Genomic DNA, 16,400 nt, shown 5'->3' on the forward strand with positions numbered 1-16,400 from the left:
AATATAACTACTATAATACTGCCCCCTATGTACAAGAATATCACTACTATAATACTGCTCCTATGTACAAGAATATAACTACTATAATACTGCACCTATGTACAAGAATATAACTACTATAATACTGCTCCGTATGTACAAGAATATCACTACTATAATACTGCTCCTATGTACAAGAATATAACTACTATAATACTGCTCCTATGTACAAGAATATAACTACTATAATACTGCTCCGTATGTACAAGAATATCACTACTATAATACTGCTCCTATGTACTAGAGTATAACTACTATAATACTGCTCCTATGTACAAGAATATAACTACTATAATACTGCCCCTATGTACAAGAATATAACTACTATAATACTGCCCCCTATGTACAAGAATATCACTACTATAATACTGCTCCTATGTGCAAGAATATAACTACTATAATTCTGCCCCTATGTACAAGAATATCACTACTATAATACTGCTCCTATGTACAAGAATATAACTACTATAATACTGCCCCCTATGTACAAGAATATAACTACTATAATACTGCCCCTATGTACAAGGATATAACAACTATAATACTGCCCCTATGTACAAGAATATAACTAATATAATACTGCCCCTATGTACAAGAATATAACTAATATAATACTGCCCCTATGTACAAGAATATAACTACTATAATACTACCCCTATGTACAAGAATATAACTACTATAATACTGCCCCTATGTACAAGAATATAACTACTATAATACTGCCCCTATGTACAAGAATATAACTACTATAATACTGTCCCTATGTACAAGAATATAACTAATATAATACTGCTCCTATGTACAAGGATATAACAACTATAATACTACCCCTATGTACAAGAATATAACTACTATAATACTGCCCCTATGTACAAGAATATAACTAATATAATACTGCCCCTATGTACAAGAATATAACTACTATAATACTACCCCTATGTACAAGAATATAACTACTATAATACTGCCCCTATGTACAAGAATATAACTACTATAATACTGCCCCTATGTACAAGAATATAACTACTATAATACTGTCCCTATGTACAAGAATATAACTACTATAATACTGCTCCTATGTACAAGAATATAACTACTATAATACAGCCCCCTAAGTACAAGAATATAACTATTATAATACTGCCCCTATGTACAAGAATATAACTATTATAATACTGCTCCTATGTACAAGAATATAACTACTATAATACTGCCCCTATGTACAAGAATATAACTACTATAATACTACCCCTATGTACAAGAATATAACTACTATAATACTGCCCCTATGTACAAGAATATAACTACTATAATACTGCTCCTATGTACAAGAATATAACTACTATAATACTGCCCCTATGTACAAGAATATAACTACTATAATACTACCCCTATGTACAAGAATATAACTACTATAATACTGCCCCTATGTACAAGAATATAACTACTATAATACTGCCCCTATGTATAAGAATATAACTACTATAATACTGCCCCTATGTACAAGAATATAACTACTATAATACTGTCCCTATGTACAAGAATATAACTACTATAATACTGCTCCTATGTACAAGAATATAACTACTATAATACAGCCCCCTAAGTACAAGAATATAACTATTATAATACTGCTCCCTATGTACAAGAATATAACTACTATAATACTGCCACTATGTACAAGAATATAACTACTATAATACTGCCCCTATGTACAATAATATAACTACTATAATACTGCTCCTATGTACAAGAATATAACTACTATAATACTGCCCCTATGTACAAGAATATAACTACTATAACACTGCTCCTATGTACAAGAATATAATTACTATAATACTGCCCCTATGTACAAGAATATAACTACTATAATACTGCCCCTATGTACAAGAATATAACTACTATAATACTCCCCCTATGTACAAGAATATAATTACTATAATACTGCCCCTATGTACAAGAATATAACTACTATAATACTGCTCCTATGTACAAGAATATAACTACTATAATACTGCTCCTATGTACAAGAATATAACTACTATAATACTGCTCCTATGTACAAGAATATAACTACTATAATACTGCCTCTATATACAAGAATATAGCTACTATAATACTGCCCCCTATTTGATTGATGTCTTTATTCTTCTCTAAGATTTGGCGAGTGGAATCCTGTGGACGAGTTCCAATAGACCCGGAGACATTTGGGCAGTTTTATGGTGGGGATTGTTCCATCATTTTATAAACTTCTGCTAAAGGAACAGTGATTTATACCTGGTGAGTGAGTAAAGTTACTCAATTGTGTATTCCAAAAAAAAAAACAAGAATAAACCCTCTTCTAAACTCTCTTGTCAGCCTACAAACTTGTATTCATTTACCGTTTTGGCCAGTAGAGGTCAGTATGGTCACGGGGCTGCACTGCTGCTCTATAGGGGATGTGATTTATCACTAGCTCTAGGTATCTCTAGGTTGAGTCTGGACTCTGCCACTCACAAGTGATCTATAAGGTGTGTAGAGCTAGTTGTGATCTCCATATTATCTGCTGATTCGACATATACATATATCAATTACATTGATGTTTATTATATTATTATTGTCTTACAGTAAAATTCTGATAATCTACTTAATATCAAATTTTCAAACAATGTTTATTCTTGTTAAAAGGATCCCCCAACAATATCCTGATCACAAAGTGTTCCACTGCTGCGATCACCAGCGATCATTTGTAATCTGCAGTAAAGTCTGGCAATAAGTGATCAATTTCCCTGCAGCGCCCCTGCAGGTGCAATGAAGAATTACAGTGTCTCTGCACATCTTAAGGTTGACTCTAATGCAGGATAGGACGGGTCCTCCAGAGCGAGAGACGCTCTTTACACAAGCGATCTGGATCCCGACCAGAGGACCCCCTGTGATGACCCCATAATATGTAACGGGGTATATGATAATGGGCTTTATAAACTGGACAAACCCATTAAATACCCTTGTGTCAGGATGATGATGACCAAGGACGTTCTTCACCCTACTGAATTGCCGGACTGGTCTCTTCAGTTTTCTGGATTATCGGGTTATCTCCTGATTATCGGGCACGGGGCTATGTTACTTATTACGATTTTCCAAACCATTGGATGCCAGATTAATAGATTTTCTATTTGTTATAGATCTGATATGTTTGTTCCTTTCAGGCAGGGGAATCATTCCACAAAGGATGAGATCACGTCGTCCGCCTTCCTCACGGTGCAGCTGGATCGCTCCATCAAGGCCGGAGCCACTCACGTCAGTCCAGTACTGATACCGGGGGTTATATCACCGCAGCCTTTCATCTATTACGTCTCCGGCTTCATTACAACTTCTTTCTGTTTTTGCTCTTGTATCATCCGTTCGCTTTATCTCCGACTTATAATAACATCAGGATGAATAATTAATAATCCTCTTCTAATTTTCTGCTCATTTTCATCTCACATTCAGTATTTTATTGTCCCCCAATATCATATATACACAGGGAGGCGAAGTATATCCAGCCATGTGTGTCTGAAAGCGATAGATAGAAAGAGTCATGGCCGGAAGTGTTGGCACCCTTTAAATTGTTCCAGAAAATGAAGCATTTCTCCTAGAAAGTTATTGCAATTGGCAAAAAAAAAAAAATGGGCCGGACAAAATTGTTGGCCCCCTCAATGTAATATTTGGTTGCACCCTTAGGAATAAATAACTGCAATCAATCGCTTCCGATAACCATCAGCTTCTTACTCCTCTCACCTGGAATTTTGGTCTCTTCTTACAAACTCCTCCAGGTCTCTCATATGTGAAGGCGTCTTCTCTCAACAGCAATTTTAAGATCTCTCCACAGGTGATCAATGGGATTTAGATCCGGACTCATTGCTGCCACTTCAGAACTCTCCGATGCTTTGTTTCCATCCATTTCTGGGGCTTCTTGAAGTATGTTTAGGGTCATTGTCCTGCTGGAAGACCCATGACCTAGGATAGAAACCCAACTTTCTCACACTAGACACTACACTGCAACCCAAAATCCTTTGGTAATCTTCAGATTTCATGATGCTTTGCACACAGTCAAGGCACCCAGTGCCAAAGGCAGCAAAACAACCCCAAAACATCTTTGAACCTCCACCATATTTGACTGTAGGTACTGTGTTCTTTTCTTTGCAGGCGTCATTCCATTTTCAGTAAACAGTAGAATGATGTGCTTTACCAAAAAGCTCTATCTTAGCCTCACCTGTCCACAAGACGCTTTCCCAGAGGATTTTGGCTTACTCACATACATTTTAGTAAACTGCAGTCTAGCTTTTTTATGTCTGTGTCAGCAGTAGGGTCTGTCACGCCAGACAAAGACTTAGTGCAACACAGAGGGAAAAGGGAAAGGGAGACCAGACACTAGGGAAAGGGGGAAGTGAAGACCTCCTAGTCTGGTCTAGTGTCACCCTGTCTCCCCTAACGTCCCTATATTGCCTCCTCAGCAATCGCTGCACATGTGCCTCGCCCTACTCTCCCTGGTGTATGGCAACGGCTAGGGATAGAAAGAGATGAGCACTAGTCAACCTCCAGTAAACTCTATAGACAACAAGGGTGGACAAAACAGGGGAATTGGCTTAGCTTTAGATGAACTCCAAATAAGCACACGGCCTCAAGCTACAGAGAGGACGAAGTACTGCTCCTACTAAGCTTCACAAGTAGAAATGGATATAGCCGGCGACTCCCTCTCAGACACACCAGGTATATATACACCCAGGCAGAGAGCTAATTAGTAAAAGAGAGGTAGCCGCTCGGTCCTAAAGACAGACTCTTATCAAAGGAGCTGTCTGCAATGCCAAACGTAGAGATCTCCTGCAACCCACTGCAGGGCGACTGTCTGTCACCTCTGAAACACCCGTGACAGGGTTCTCCTGGGTTCCCTGCCATACCATTTCATTTCATTCACATGTAGATGGATAGTTCGCACTGACACTGATGCACCCTGAGCCTGCAGGACAGCTTGAATTTCTTTGGAACTTGATTGGGTCTGCTTGTCCACCATCCGGACTATCCTGCGTTGCAACCTTTCATCAATTTTTCTCTGCCGTCCACTGGGTTGTAAACTTCTTGATTATGTTGCGCACTGTGGACAAAGGAACATAAAGATCTCTGGAGATGGACTTGTATCAATGAGATTGTTGATGTTCTTCAACAATTTTGGTTCTCAAGTCCTCAGACAGTTCTCCTCTCCTCTTTCTGTTCTCCATGCTTAGTGTGGCGCACACAGACACACAATGCAAAGACTGAGTCAACTTCTCCCCTTTTTATCTCGTTTCAGGTGTGATTTTTCATATTGCCCACACCTGTTACTTGCCACAGGTGAGTTTGAGCGAGCATCACATTCTTGAAACAAAAGTTGTTTACCCACAAATTTTGGAAAGGTGCCAACAATTGTGTCCAGACCATTTTTGGTGTTTTGTGTGAAATTATATCCAATTTGTGGTCTTTTTTTTCTTCAGTTTTTGTTGTGTTATTACAATACACACAAAGGAAATAAACACGTGTAATTGTGATAATTTTCTGGGAGAAATACTTCATGTTCTTGAACAATTTCAAGGGTGGCAACAGTTTTGGTCATGCCTGTAGATAAATGATAGATAGATAGATAGATATGTAGATAGATAGACCCATATGGTAATTGCTTGCAGTGATAATAATGGTGGGGGAGGGGTGGTTGTTTGCTTGCAGTCATATACACTAATGAGCCCCTGTGAGAGATGTTTCCAGCCTCCGGGATATAAATATAAACCTTACATAGGATTTACCTTTCCTCTGCTGTTATCAGCTGTCAGACTATACGACCTTCACTACTATATACATAGAGCGAGCACAGCCGTATACCGCAGCACCGGTGCCGCCCCCGCAGATCTTTATACCGACGGTCAGTGACAGCGACAGCGGCAGGAGTGTGGACGCCTGCTCATGTAACGCTTCTTTCCAGACCCATAACTTTTTTTATTTTTCCGTCAATATGGCCATGTGAGGGCTTATTTCTTGCAGAACAAGTTGTACTTTTGAACAACATCACTGGTTTTACCATATCGTGTACTGGAAAACGGGAAAAAAATTCCAAGTGCGATGAAATTTCAACAAAAAGTGTAATTCCACAATTGTTTTTTTTTTTTTTTTTACCACGTTCACTAAATGAAAAAACTGACCTGCCATTATGATTCTCCAGGTTATTACGAGTTCATAGACACCAAACATGTATAGATTATTTTTTTTATTTAAGTGGTGAAAAAAAAAATCCAACATTTGTTAAAAAAAAAAAAAAAAAAGGGGTCACCATTTTCCGAGACCCGCAGCGTCTCCATTTTTTGGGATCTGGGGCCGGGTTATGGCTTATTTTTTGCGCGCCGAGCTGACGTTTTTACTGATACCATTGTGAGGTTGATCCCATGTTTTGATCGCCCATTATTGCATTTTATTGCAATGTTGCGGCGACCAAAAAAACTGTAATTCTGGTGTTTTTATTTCTTTTCTCGCTACGCCGCTACAGATCGGATTAATTCTTTTTTTATATTGCTAGATCGGGCGATTCTGAAAACAGTGATACCAAATATGTGTAGTTTTGAGTGATTTTTAATTGTTTTATTTTGAATGGGGCGAAATCAGGGTGTTTTCAACTTTTATATTTTTTACATTTTTTAAATATTTTTAAAAGCTATTTTTCTTTTTTACTTTTCACTGGCTTCAGTAGTCTCTTTAGGAGACTAGAACCCGCGATCATCTGATCACCTGGTTTACACACACACTTCAGCCCTGCTATGTGTAACAAAAGTACTCATCTGCTATGAACGCCAGCCACTGGGTGGCGCTAATAGCAGATCGGCTATGACAACCACAGGGGTCTCCTGCAGACCCTGGGTTGTCATTCCAACCCATCGGCCACCCACGATCATGTGACATGGGCGGGACTATTGACGTCCTTCCGCTGAAGCCATGTTAAATGACGCTGTCAGAGATTGACAGCGGCATTTAACATGTTAACAGCCGCGGGTGGATCGCAAGTTCATTGCCAGAGCCCGCGCCAAAGAGCCTACCTATATGTCCAAGGTCGTAAAGGGGTCAATATTAGAAATTAGAAAACGTTTCCAAATTTAAATTCACCAGGTTCATCGAATTAAAGCCAAGCCCCCATTTGCCCTGAATACATGCGTGTAACACTCTGAGGTCTCCTAGGACTGTATGAAAAAAAATTTCAATGCAACCCGCATCTGCGGGTTTTGCTCTGCTCTGCTTGTCTACCGCATCTGCAGGTTTTGCTCTGCTCTGCTTTTCTACCGCACCTGCGGGTTTTGCTCTGCTTGTCTACTGCACCTGCGGGTTTTGCTCTGCTCTGCTTGTCTACCGCACCTGCGGGTTTTGCTCTGCTGTGCTTGTCTACCGCACCTGCGGATTTTGCTCTGCTCTGCTTGTCTACTGCACCTGCGGGTTTTGCTCTGCTCTGCTTGTCTACCACACCTGCGGGTTTTCCTCTGCTCTGCTTGTCTACCGCACTTGCGGGTTTTTCTCTGCTCTGCTTGTCTACCGCATCTGCGGGTTTTGCTCTGCTCTGCTTGTCTAGCGTATCTGCTTGTTTTGCTCTGCTCTGCTTGTCTAACGCACCTGCGGCTCCGCTCCTGTGTTCCAGTCTGTACTGGTCCCTATCCTGCCTGCGTTCCTACCTGCCAGTACCCACCTGTCTGCATGCCAGCCGTGCCTGCCAGTGCCCACCTGTCTGCATGCCAGCCGTGCCTGCCAGTGCCCACCTGTCTGCATGCCAGCCGTGCCTGCCAATACCCATCTGTCTGCATACCAGCTGTGCCTGACAGTATCCACCTGTCTGTATGCCAGTTTAACCTGCCTGTTCCTGCATTCCCCAGTGTGGGTCAACAGCTGTGACCGGGGTCTGACCTGGAGTAGCACCTGGTCCCTCTGCTCGGTTCCTCCCTGGTTCACTGAGCCGCCGTGTGACCTTGGTCGGACCGGGTTGATATTTAGTTACGCCCCTCCAGGCACTCCTTGGTTCATGGTACAGTGGGATCACTAATCATGCTCACGCCAGTCAGTCCGGGCATGTGCGCAACATGGTCTGCCTGCATAAAAAAGCAATGAAATGACTGCCGATCAGCAAACAAACTGCTTTATCAACCAATGTAACCAGACCATTAATAATGTCCAAGTGATACTAATACATCTGACAATGAAGCAGATGGTGGCTTTTTTTCACTGTTGTACTTTCACACACACTATGTGTAATGTTTTTTCAGTGTTTTGACTCCTTATCTCTAAGGCTAAGCTGTGACATCCTCTCACTATCCAAATTCACTACTGCTGCATTCCCTGCCTCGGCTTTTACACAGGCTATTTCAATCACTCCTAATTGGCTGCAGTATACCATGTGGTATGACAGCTACAAGGCATTATAGAGAGGCAGCCACCATCATGCCAGGAGTCATGCAAGCCTTTCCTGGCTCCCGCAGTCTTGTGCTTTGTGTACAATGGCGTTGTGCATCTTTTAGGAGCTACAGGATAAGTCACTGAGTAATAATTTCAGAAATAATAAAATAAAATAAAATATACATGCATACATATATGCCCTGACCTCCATTTTTGTTTTTCTAGACTCGCGTCTCTCAGGGGAAGGAGCCTCCACATCTTCTGGCCATATTCAAAGACAAGCCGCTAATTGTCTTCAAGGACGGCACATCCAGGAAGGGCGGCCAAGCTCCTCCGCGCGCCGTCCGGCTCTTCCAAGTCAGAAAGAACATCGGATCAATCACGAGGATAAATGAGGTACAGAAGACATTACATATTAATGGAGATGCCCCCATCAGTAAAAAAAAATATTTTCAGCCATTTCTTGGGAAGTCTGGGGACAACCAATATGGTGGCAATTATAGTCACTGTATAATCCCATTGTAACTGCATTGTTACGGGGCCACTGTGGCTGGCAATGTGATGAGAGTACGGTGACTAAAACCTATTGGTTTAGTAAAATTGTGCATGACACTCTTATGGGGGTGCAGGGACTTACAGGATTGTGACGGCATTAAAATCTGTCGGGGATGTGGCATCTATTTCATGGTATAAAGGTATTGTAGATGGCACTGCTATGCAGATATTGTGGCTAACTCAGTTATGAGAACACCGTTATTGGGGCACAACAGCTGGCACTTGTAAAGTGAATATTGGGACCTGCACTGTTATAGGGGCACTATGGCCTTATAGTCTATTCTGTTTTGGACAACACTGTTAGTATCACTTTTGTAGGGCACTGCTATATGGATATCCTGGCTGACACTGTGGCTGGCACTGCTTTATGGATATTGTGGCTGACAATGTTATAGATATATTGTGGCTGGCACTGTTATTGAGCACTGTGGCTGGCACTGCTATATGAACATTGTAGCAGGCATTGTTATGGAGATATTGTAGCTGGCACTGTGGCTGGCACTGTTGTGTGGCTTTCCTGGCATTGTTATGGAGATACTGTGGCTGCCACTGTTACAGGGCACTGTGGCAGGCACTGTGGCAGGCATTGCTATATGGATATTGTGGCTGACAATGTTATATGGATATTGTGGTTGGCATTGCTGAACATTGCAGCTGGAATTGTAATGGAGATATTCTGGCTGGCACTGTTATCGGGCACTGTGGCTGGCACAGTTCCGTGGATATCCTGGCATTGTTATGTAGATATCCTGGCTGGCACTGTTATAGGGCACTGTCGCAGGCACGACTATATGATCATTGTAGCTGGCATTGTTATGGAGATATTGTAGCTGCCACTGTTATTGGGCACTGTTGTGTGGCTATCCTGGCATTAATATGGAGATACTGTGGCTGGCACTGCTATATGAACATTGTAGCTGCCATTGTTATGGAGATATTGTAGCTGCCTCTGTTATTGGGCACTGTTGTGTGGCTATCCTGGCATTGATATGGAGATACTGTGGCTGGCACTGCTATATGAACATTGTAGCTGCCATTGTTATGTGGATATCCTGACTGGCACTTTTATGGGCACTGTGGCCAGCTCTTGCATTACTGTGGCGTTCACTATAATAGGGGCTTTGTGGATGTTATTGTTACGTGGGCACTGTGGCTGGTAGTGTTACGGGACACAGGTGATAAAAGAAATGACTGAAAAAAGTTTATATGAACTCAAAAACTTTTTCTTGTATTTAAAGGAGTTGTCCAGGATTAGAAAGACATGAATTTCTTCTTCCAGACACAGCACCTCTCCTGTTTTCAGGTTGCGTTTGGTATTGTAGCTCAGCTGCATTGAAGTTAATGATGCAAAGTTGCAATACCATACTCCACCTGTAGAGGGGATGGCGCTGTGTTTTGCAAAATGGCAACTACTTTTTTTCTAAACATGGACAACCCCTTTGATCTCACAGATTAAACTCCGGAATAAGTGATCCCTTGTTTATGTCCAGGTTGATGCTGATGCGCGCTCGCTCAACGCCAATGATGCTTTTGTGCTGAAATTCCAAAATAACACCGCCATTATGTGGATTGAAAAAGGAGCAAATGTGGAGGAAATCAAAGGCGCGGAATATCTGGTGGCAACTATGAAGTGGAAAGGAACAAAAGTGGAAGAAGGCAAAGAGCCAGGTACGAGATCAATCAGCAGATCCTCAATCTAAGGTCATTCTCGTGCTGCACAGATGCGCTGCAGAGTCGGCTGTCAATCAAAGTATACGGTGCAATGAGCGGTGATAATGTAGCTGCTTTGTGCACGTCCCCTTGACTGGAAGCCGGCGGCTCCTGGGAGGAAAGAAGTTCATTATCTCCTGGTAGCTGCATTTTCAATAAATCACATTGTAACGCTATTTATGCAGATTATAATCCCATGAACGTTGTTCTTTTATCAGACACTTTCTGGAGAACTCTGGGCGGTAAGAAGGAATATCAGACGTCTCCGCTCCTTGAAACCCAATTGGAAGATCACCCACCAAAACTGTACGGATGCTCCAATAGAACCGGGAGGTTTCTGGTAATAACCCGACTCTTCATAGGTTTTTATTTATTTTACTCACTTATATAGTGCCATTAATTCCTTTACAGACCTTATCATCTCTGTCTCCATTGGGGCTCACAATCTAGATTCCCTATCAGTATGTCTTTGTAGTCTGGGAGGAAACTGGAGAACCCGGAGGAAACCCACACGAACATGGGGAGAACATACAAACTCCTTGCAGATGTTGTCCTTGGTGGGATTTGAACCCAAAACTTCAGTGCTAACCACTGAGCCACCGTGCTAACCACTGAGCCACCGTGCTGCCCATTTGCCTATAATTGTAAAGTATCCCATGACGCCCTTAATATGATGTGATAGAGAGGGGCCCTACATGTGAGACCCTTATCCAGAGCCAGGACCTGGATCTTCCATGTATTACATGACTGGGCTGCACTCGGATACATTGTAACAATCTGGAGCCCTGACGGACACATCACAAAGGATTCTATAGACTGGATACAATTGTAGCAGCCGTGATCAGGACCGGTCTATAGGGAGGGTCCTATAGGGAGGGTCCTATACGGAGGGTCCTATAGGGAGGGTTCTATAGGGAGGGTCCTATAGGAAGGGTCCTATAGGGAGGGTCCTATAGGGAGGGTCCTATAAGGAGGGTTCGTTACTGTTTCCACTGACAAGTAGTAGAGATCTAGAATATGGTGAGAAACAAACACAAAGGGGCAGATTTATTATTATTAATGTGTTTAGACATTGTCACCAACAAATTGTGCATTTGGCGACAGTTTTAGACTTATTTATTGTGTTTAATTCACGGTTTTCTACTTTACTCAACAAGGGAGTTTGGTTTAGAGGGGAAGAGCGCGAGTTGTGACTTAAACGTCAGGGTTCGCTCACATGTCAGAGAGACGCAAAAAGAAAAACCGTCCGAGCTTCATCATTGTGTTTTTGATCAGATTTTCCTGAGTGTTTGTCGGTTGTTTCATCTGTTTTTCTTGGATGGAAAACAAAAAAACTGATGGAGATTTTCCAGCTTTTATCAAACAGTCCATAAAAAACAAACCGCAACACGGATGGACCCGTAAACTTGCATTGTCCAGATTAATCCAACCACCTGGATCAAAACTGGACACGTCTCCATGATTTTGTGTGGACCAGTCGGTCCCAAAAATACATAGACATGTGAACCGCACTTTAGACTATAATAGGCACAAGTTCTAAATGTAGGTGAAAAGCTGACATCTGAATGAGCCCTATCGCCATTCCTCCAAATCGTATCAAAATTTTGGTGCAAATTTTTAACTTGATGAAAGCCAAGCTGTAGGGGATGAAAATGTAGACAGAAGCCTACAGGTATATAGTTTGGGGTCCTGCGACTGCTATTACCATACAATATACATTACTTGTTGCACAGAGTATTTCAGGAATGGGACTGTACTCACTGTTTTCTGGCTATGTCTATAATAACCCTGTGATTATCATTCTCTTCCATGGTGCCTGGTAGGTTGAAGAAGTTCCCGGGGAGTTCACGCAAGAAGACCTGGCCAAGGATGATGTCATGATGCTGGACACCTGGGAGCAGGTAAGAACTTCTGACAAGACCACTAGGGGGCGCTGCACTGAACTCCTTCCTGGTTACTGTGACACACCTCTACCTGCAGCCGCCACTAGAGGGGGCTCATCTCATACATAATCATACAGCACCGGTGAGCGGTGGCTGCCGAATCCAAAACTATATTATATCTATGTAACGTCTCATTAAAACAGAGCTCCACAATACAGACACTGCACATTATACCATTTATCTGCACAGAACCCTGGACTTAACAACAGAATGGAGGACATCCCCTTTAACTCCTTATGGACCAGGCCTTAAAGGAATTGTCCATTCTGATGATATTGATGACCTATTCTTAGAGAATAGGAGCCGTGCTGCAGACCTGTGGTTCCTGTGAACACCCCACTCTCAAAAATTACCAAAGACATAATTGCAATGAGGACGATGATTACCAGTATTTCCAATGGGGTATAGCAACTTTTGGGGTTCTGTGACCCCATAGTATGGTTCAAGCAAAAATACTAAATCTATAACAGTCCCCATCAGAGCACTACTTATAATATTGGTGTCTGGCACCACCTGGGTCAGTCAGAGCTGCCACCTCTGCACCCCTTATAGCCGTGCCCCATACTAACATGCAATAGGTTCCTTCATGGAAATACTTTTAAAGGTTCAACCTCCATTTTATACAATCAATGATGACTTTTGGACCAAACCCCTTTACAAAAAAAAAATACGGAACTGCCAAAACCCGATCAGATCAGTTTAATTGGTAGTTTCAGTGTTCTCCAATGTTGAACCTAATGGGTTCTTGTACATCTACCACAACACTGGACCATCTGGAGGATCTTCTGGGAATCCAGTTCATCCCTGGTCCAACCTCATGGACCTCCTCTTCACTTATCAGAATAAACCCCATCAGTCCTGATTATCATTTTTGTTAATTTTTTCCAGATATTTTTGTGGATTGGAATCAATTCTAATGAGGTAGAGAAGAAGGAATCGCAGGTGGCAGGTGAGTTCATCTCTCTAGTAAGTTCCCTTGATGGAAGTTATCACCTTCATTTCCCCCATGATTGTAGTTGTCCCAGAGCCAGTAATTTCCCAAATGCTGGAAGAATCACAGGTCGGAGAACCCTGACCTGTCAGTAAATAGATGGGACCACCCAACAGTCTCATGTTGTTCCACTTTGAGGACCATAGATACAATTTCTGCCTTGGCCCAAAGATTCTTATTGAGGGTGCAGATTTTGTTTTATGTTGGACACATCAACAATGAAAAGTTAATTAGATTAACCTGGAAGGCGATTATGAAAAAATATTTAAAGGGGTTATTGAGTTTAGAAATCCCACTTCAATATACTCTCCTCGGGTGTTAATGTCGGGGAACCTTTCCTCATTTCTTGGCCAGAGCATCTCTGGAGGACCTGTCCTTTCTTGTATGACAGACGCCAACTGATAAGCATGGACAATGGGTAATGCCGATTTTCTTCCCGTGGAGGCACTGCGGAGAAATTAAAAACTTAGTAGCTGATGAATTACAGCCAATCACTCGGGGAACGCTCTTCGACCACATTATTTTTAAGGGAACCGTATAGACTGTTCGAAGTGAAGAACTTATTTAAGGTTCAGTTTATCACTTCCGGTCTCAGTGGCATAACTAGAGTCCCGTAGGCCCTGATGCAAAAATTTGGACCTGGGTCCCCACCTCCATGTTGATTAGATGTAAGGGCCTTTTTGTAGCTTTCTAGATCCTATAAAGACATACGTGCAATAGTGTCCCCCATCATGGCACCTTCCTGTAATAATGTCCCCTATCCTAACCCATTTCTGTAATAATTCCCCAGTCCTTGCCCCTTTCTGTAATAATGTCCCTTGTCCTTGCCCCTTTCTGTAATAATGTCCCTTGTCCTTGCCCCTTTCTGTAATAATGTCCCCCACCCATCCTGTTATAATGACTCCATCCTAGGCCCCATCCTGGTATAATGTATATCTGTTTTCCAAAACATAAAAAAATGATTCTTCTTGCCTTCCTACGTTCCCACAACATGCGGCATCCTCTTCTGTAGCCGGCAGCTGACTTCAGTGTGCCGGCACAGGCAGCACATAACGTCACTGCCATGTGCCGCTTGTGACGGCCTATGATTGGCTGGCGGCGTGTATTGCAGCTTAGGAAGCCGGTGGGTCTCTGCGCTGCAATATGCATCAGCTGAATGTGGGTCCTCAAACACGCATCCAGCTGAAATAGGACCTGGCTTTAGCAGGCCCCCTCCCACATAGGCCCGGCCGCTCTCTGCAACTGCGATCGTTATGCCCCTGTCCGGTCTGTTCCTCTCTTGTTTATTACATCCCTTTGATCTTTTTTTCTTGATTCATCTGACTGACATATTTTGGTTATAGCCAAACGATATCTGGAGAGTGATCCATCAGGAAGAGACAAAAACATCCCCATCACCGTCGTCAAACAAGGACACGAGTCGCCTACCTTCACGGGCTGGTTTTTGGCTTGGGATTCCAAAAAATGGCAATAGTAAAGGACAATTTACCTGGACAGTTTGGGCAAATCATATACCTCATCCATCAGTGATGTGGTCCTGATCCCATAAAGGTTGGGATCATCCCTGGTGCCTCCAACTCATTTGTTCTATTGATGACAACGTGGATCTATCCTGTTTAACTGAATGGCCGTCCTCCTCTCATCTGCTCTCTGGGATAAGATTCTCCATTTGGACCCTGCTGTCTAATAAAAAAAACAACTTTTCAACATCTAACAAATTTACCAAAGTTTTTGATTTCTACTAATAAAAAACAAATCCAACAATGAAGATTCTGTTGGATCCGTGGGGTACAGAATTTTTTTTCCTTTTAATGATGGGATTAGACCATGCTTCATGGTTGTCCTGTGATACTCTATGAATGGTGACCTTCGTTCCTTTGTACGTTGTTATATCACAAGGATTAAAGTTGTGTTTTATTATCACCACTGACCTACTAACCACCAAAGTCCAATGACCTGCCAACCTCCAAAGCCAAGCAACACTACTTTGTCCTCCTCCTCCTGGACCTGTCATCTGCCTTCGACACAGTGGACCATTTCTTCTTACTACAGACTCTCTCATCTCTTGGCATCACAGACTTGGCCCTATCTTGGATCTCTTCATACCTAACAGACCGGACATTCAAGCGTCTCCCATTCTCACACCACCTCCTCATCTCACCCCCTATCTGTCGGTGTCCCCCAAGGCTCAGTCCTAGGACCCCTGCTCTTCTCCATCTACACCTTCGGCCTGGGACAGTTCATAGAGTCTCATGGCTTTCAGTATCACCTCTATGCTGATGACACACAGATCTACCTCTCTAGACCCGATATCTCCTCCCTACTAACCAAAATCCCACAATGTCTGTCCGCCATCTCATCCTTCTTCTCTGCTAAATTTCTAAAACTTAACATGGATAAAACCGAATTCATCACCTTTCCACCATCTCACTCAACCCCCCCCATCTGACCTATCTATCAACGTCAATGGCTGCTCACTCTCCCCAGTCCCTCAAGCTCGCTGCCTTGGGGTAACCCTGGACTCTAATCTCTCCTTCAAACCACATATCCAAGCCCTTTCCACTTCCTGCTGACTCCAACTCAAAAATATCTCCCGGATCCGCACATTCCTCAACGAAGAATCTGCAAAAACACCAATGCAAGCCCTCATCATCTCCTGCCTTTACTACTGCAACCTCCTGCTCTTTGGCCTCCCTTCCAACACTCTTGCACCCCTCCAATCCATCCTAAACTCTGCTGCCCGACTAATC

At 42.6% G+C, this 16,400-nt stretch overlaps 1 pseudogene; it reads left to right on the forward strand.

Moving 5' to 3' along the window:
- LOC141264889 (scinderin-like) overlaps positions 1 to 15,385 on the forward strand; it is a 113,089-nt pseudogene extending 97,704 nt beyond the window's left edge.
- The last annotated feature ends 1,015 nt before the right edge of the window (positions 15,386 to 16,400 follow it).

The sequence above is a fragment of the Phyllobates terribilis genome, unplaced genomic scaffold (assembly GCF_046119375.1).
Source record: "Phyllobates terribilis strain yellow unplaced genomic scaffold, ASM4611937v1 Scaffold_4__5_contigs__length_816908805, whole genome shotgun sequence".
NCBI classification, from domain to species: Eukaryota; Metazoa; Chordata; class Amphibia; order Anura; family Dendrobatidae; genus Phyllobates; species Phyllobates terribilis.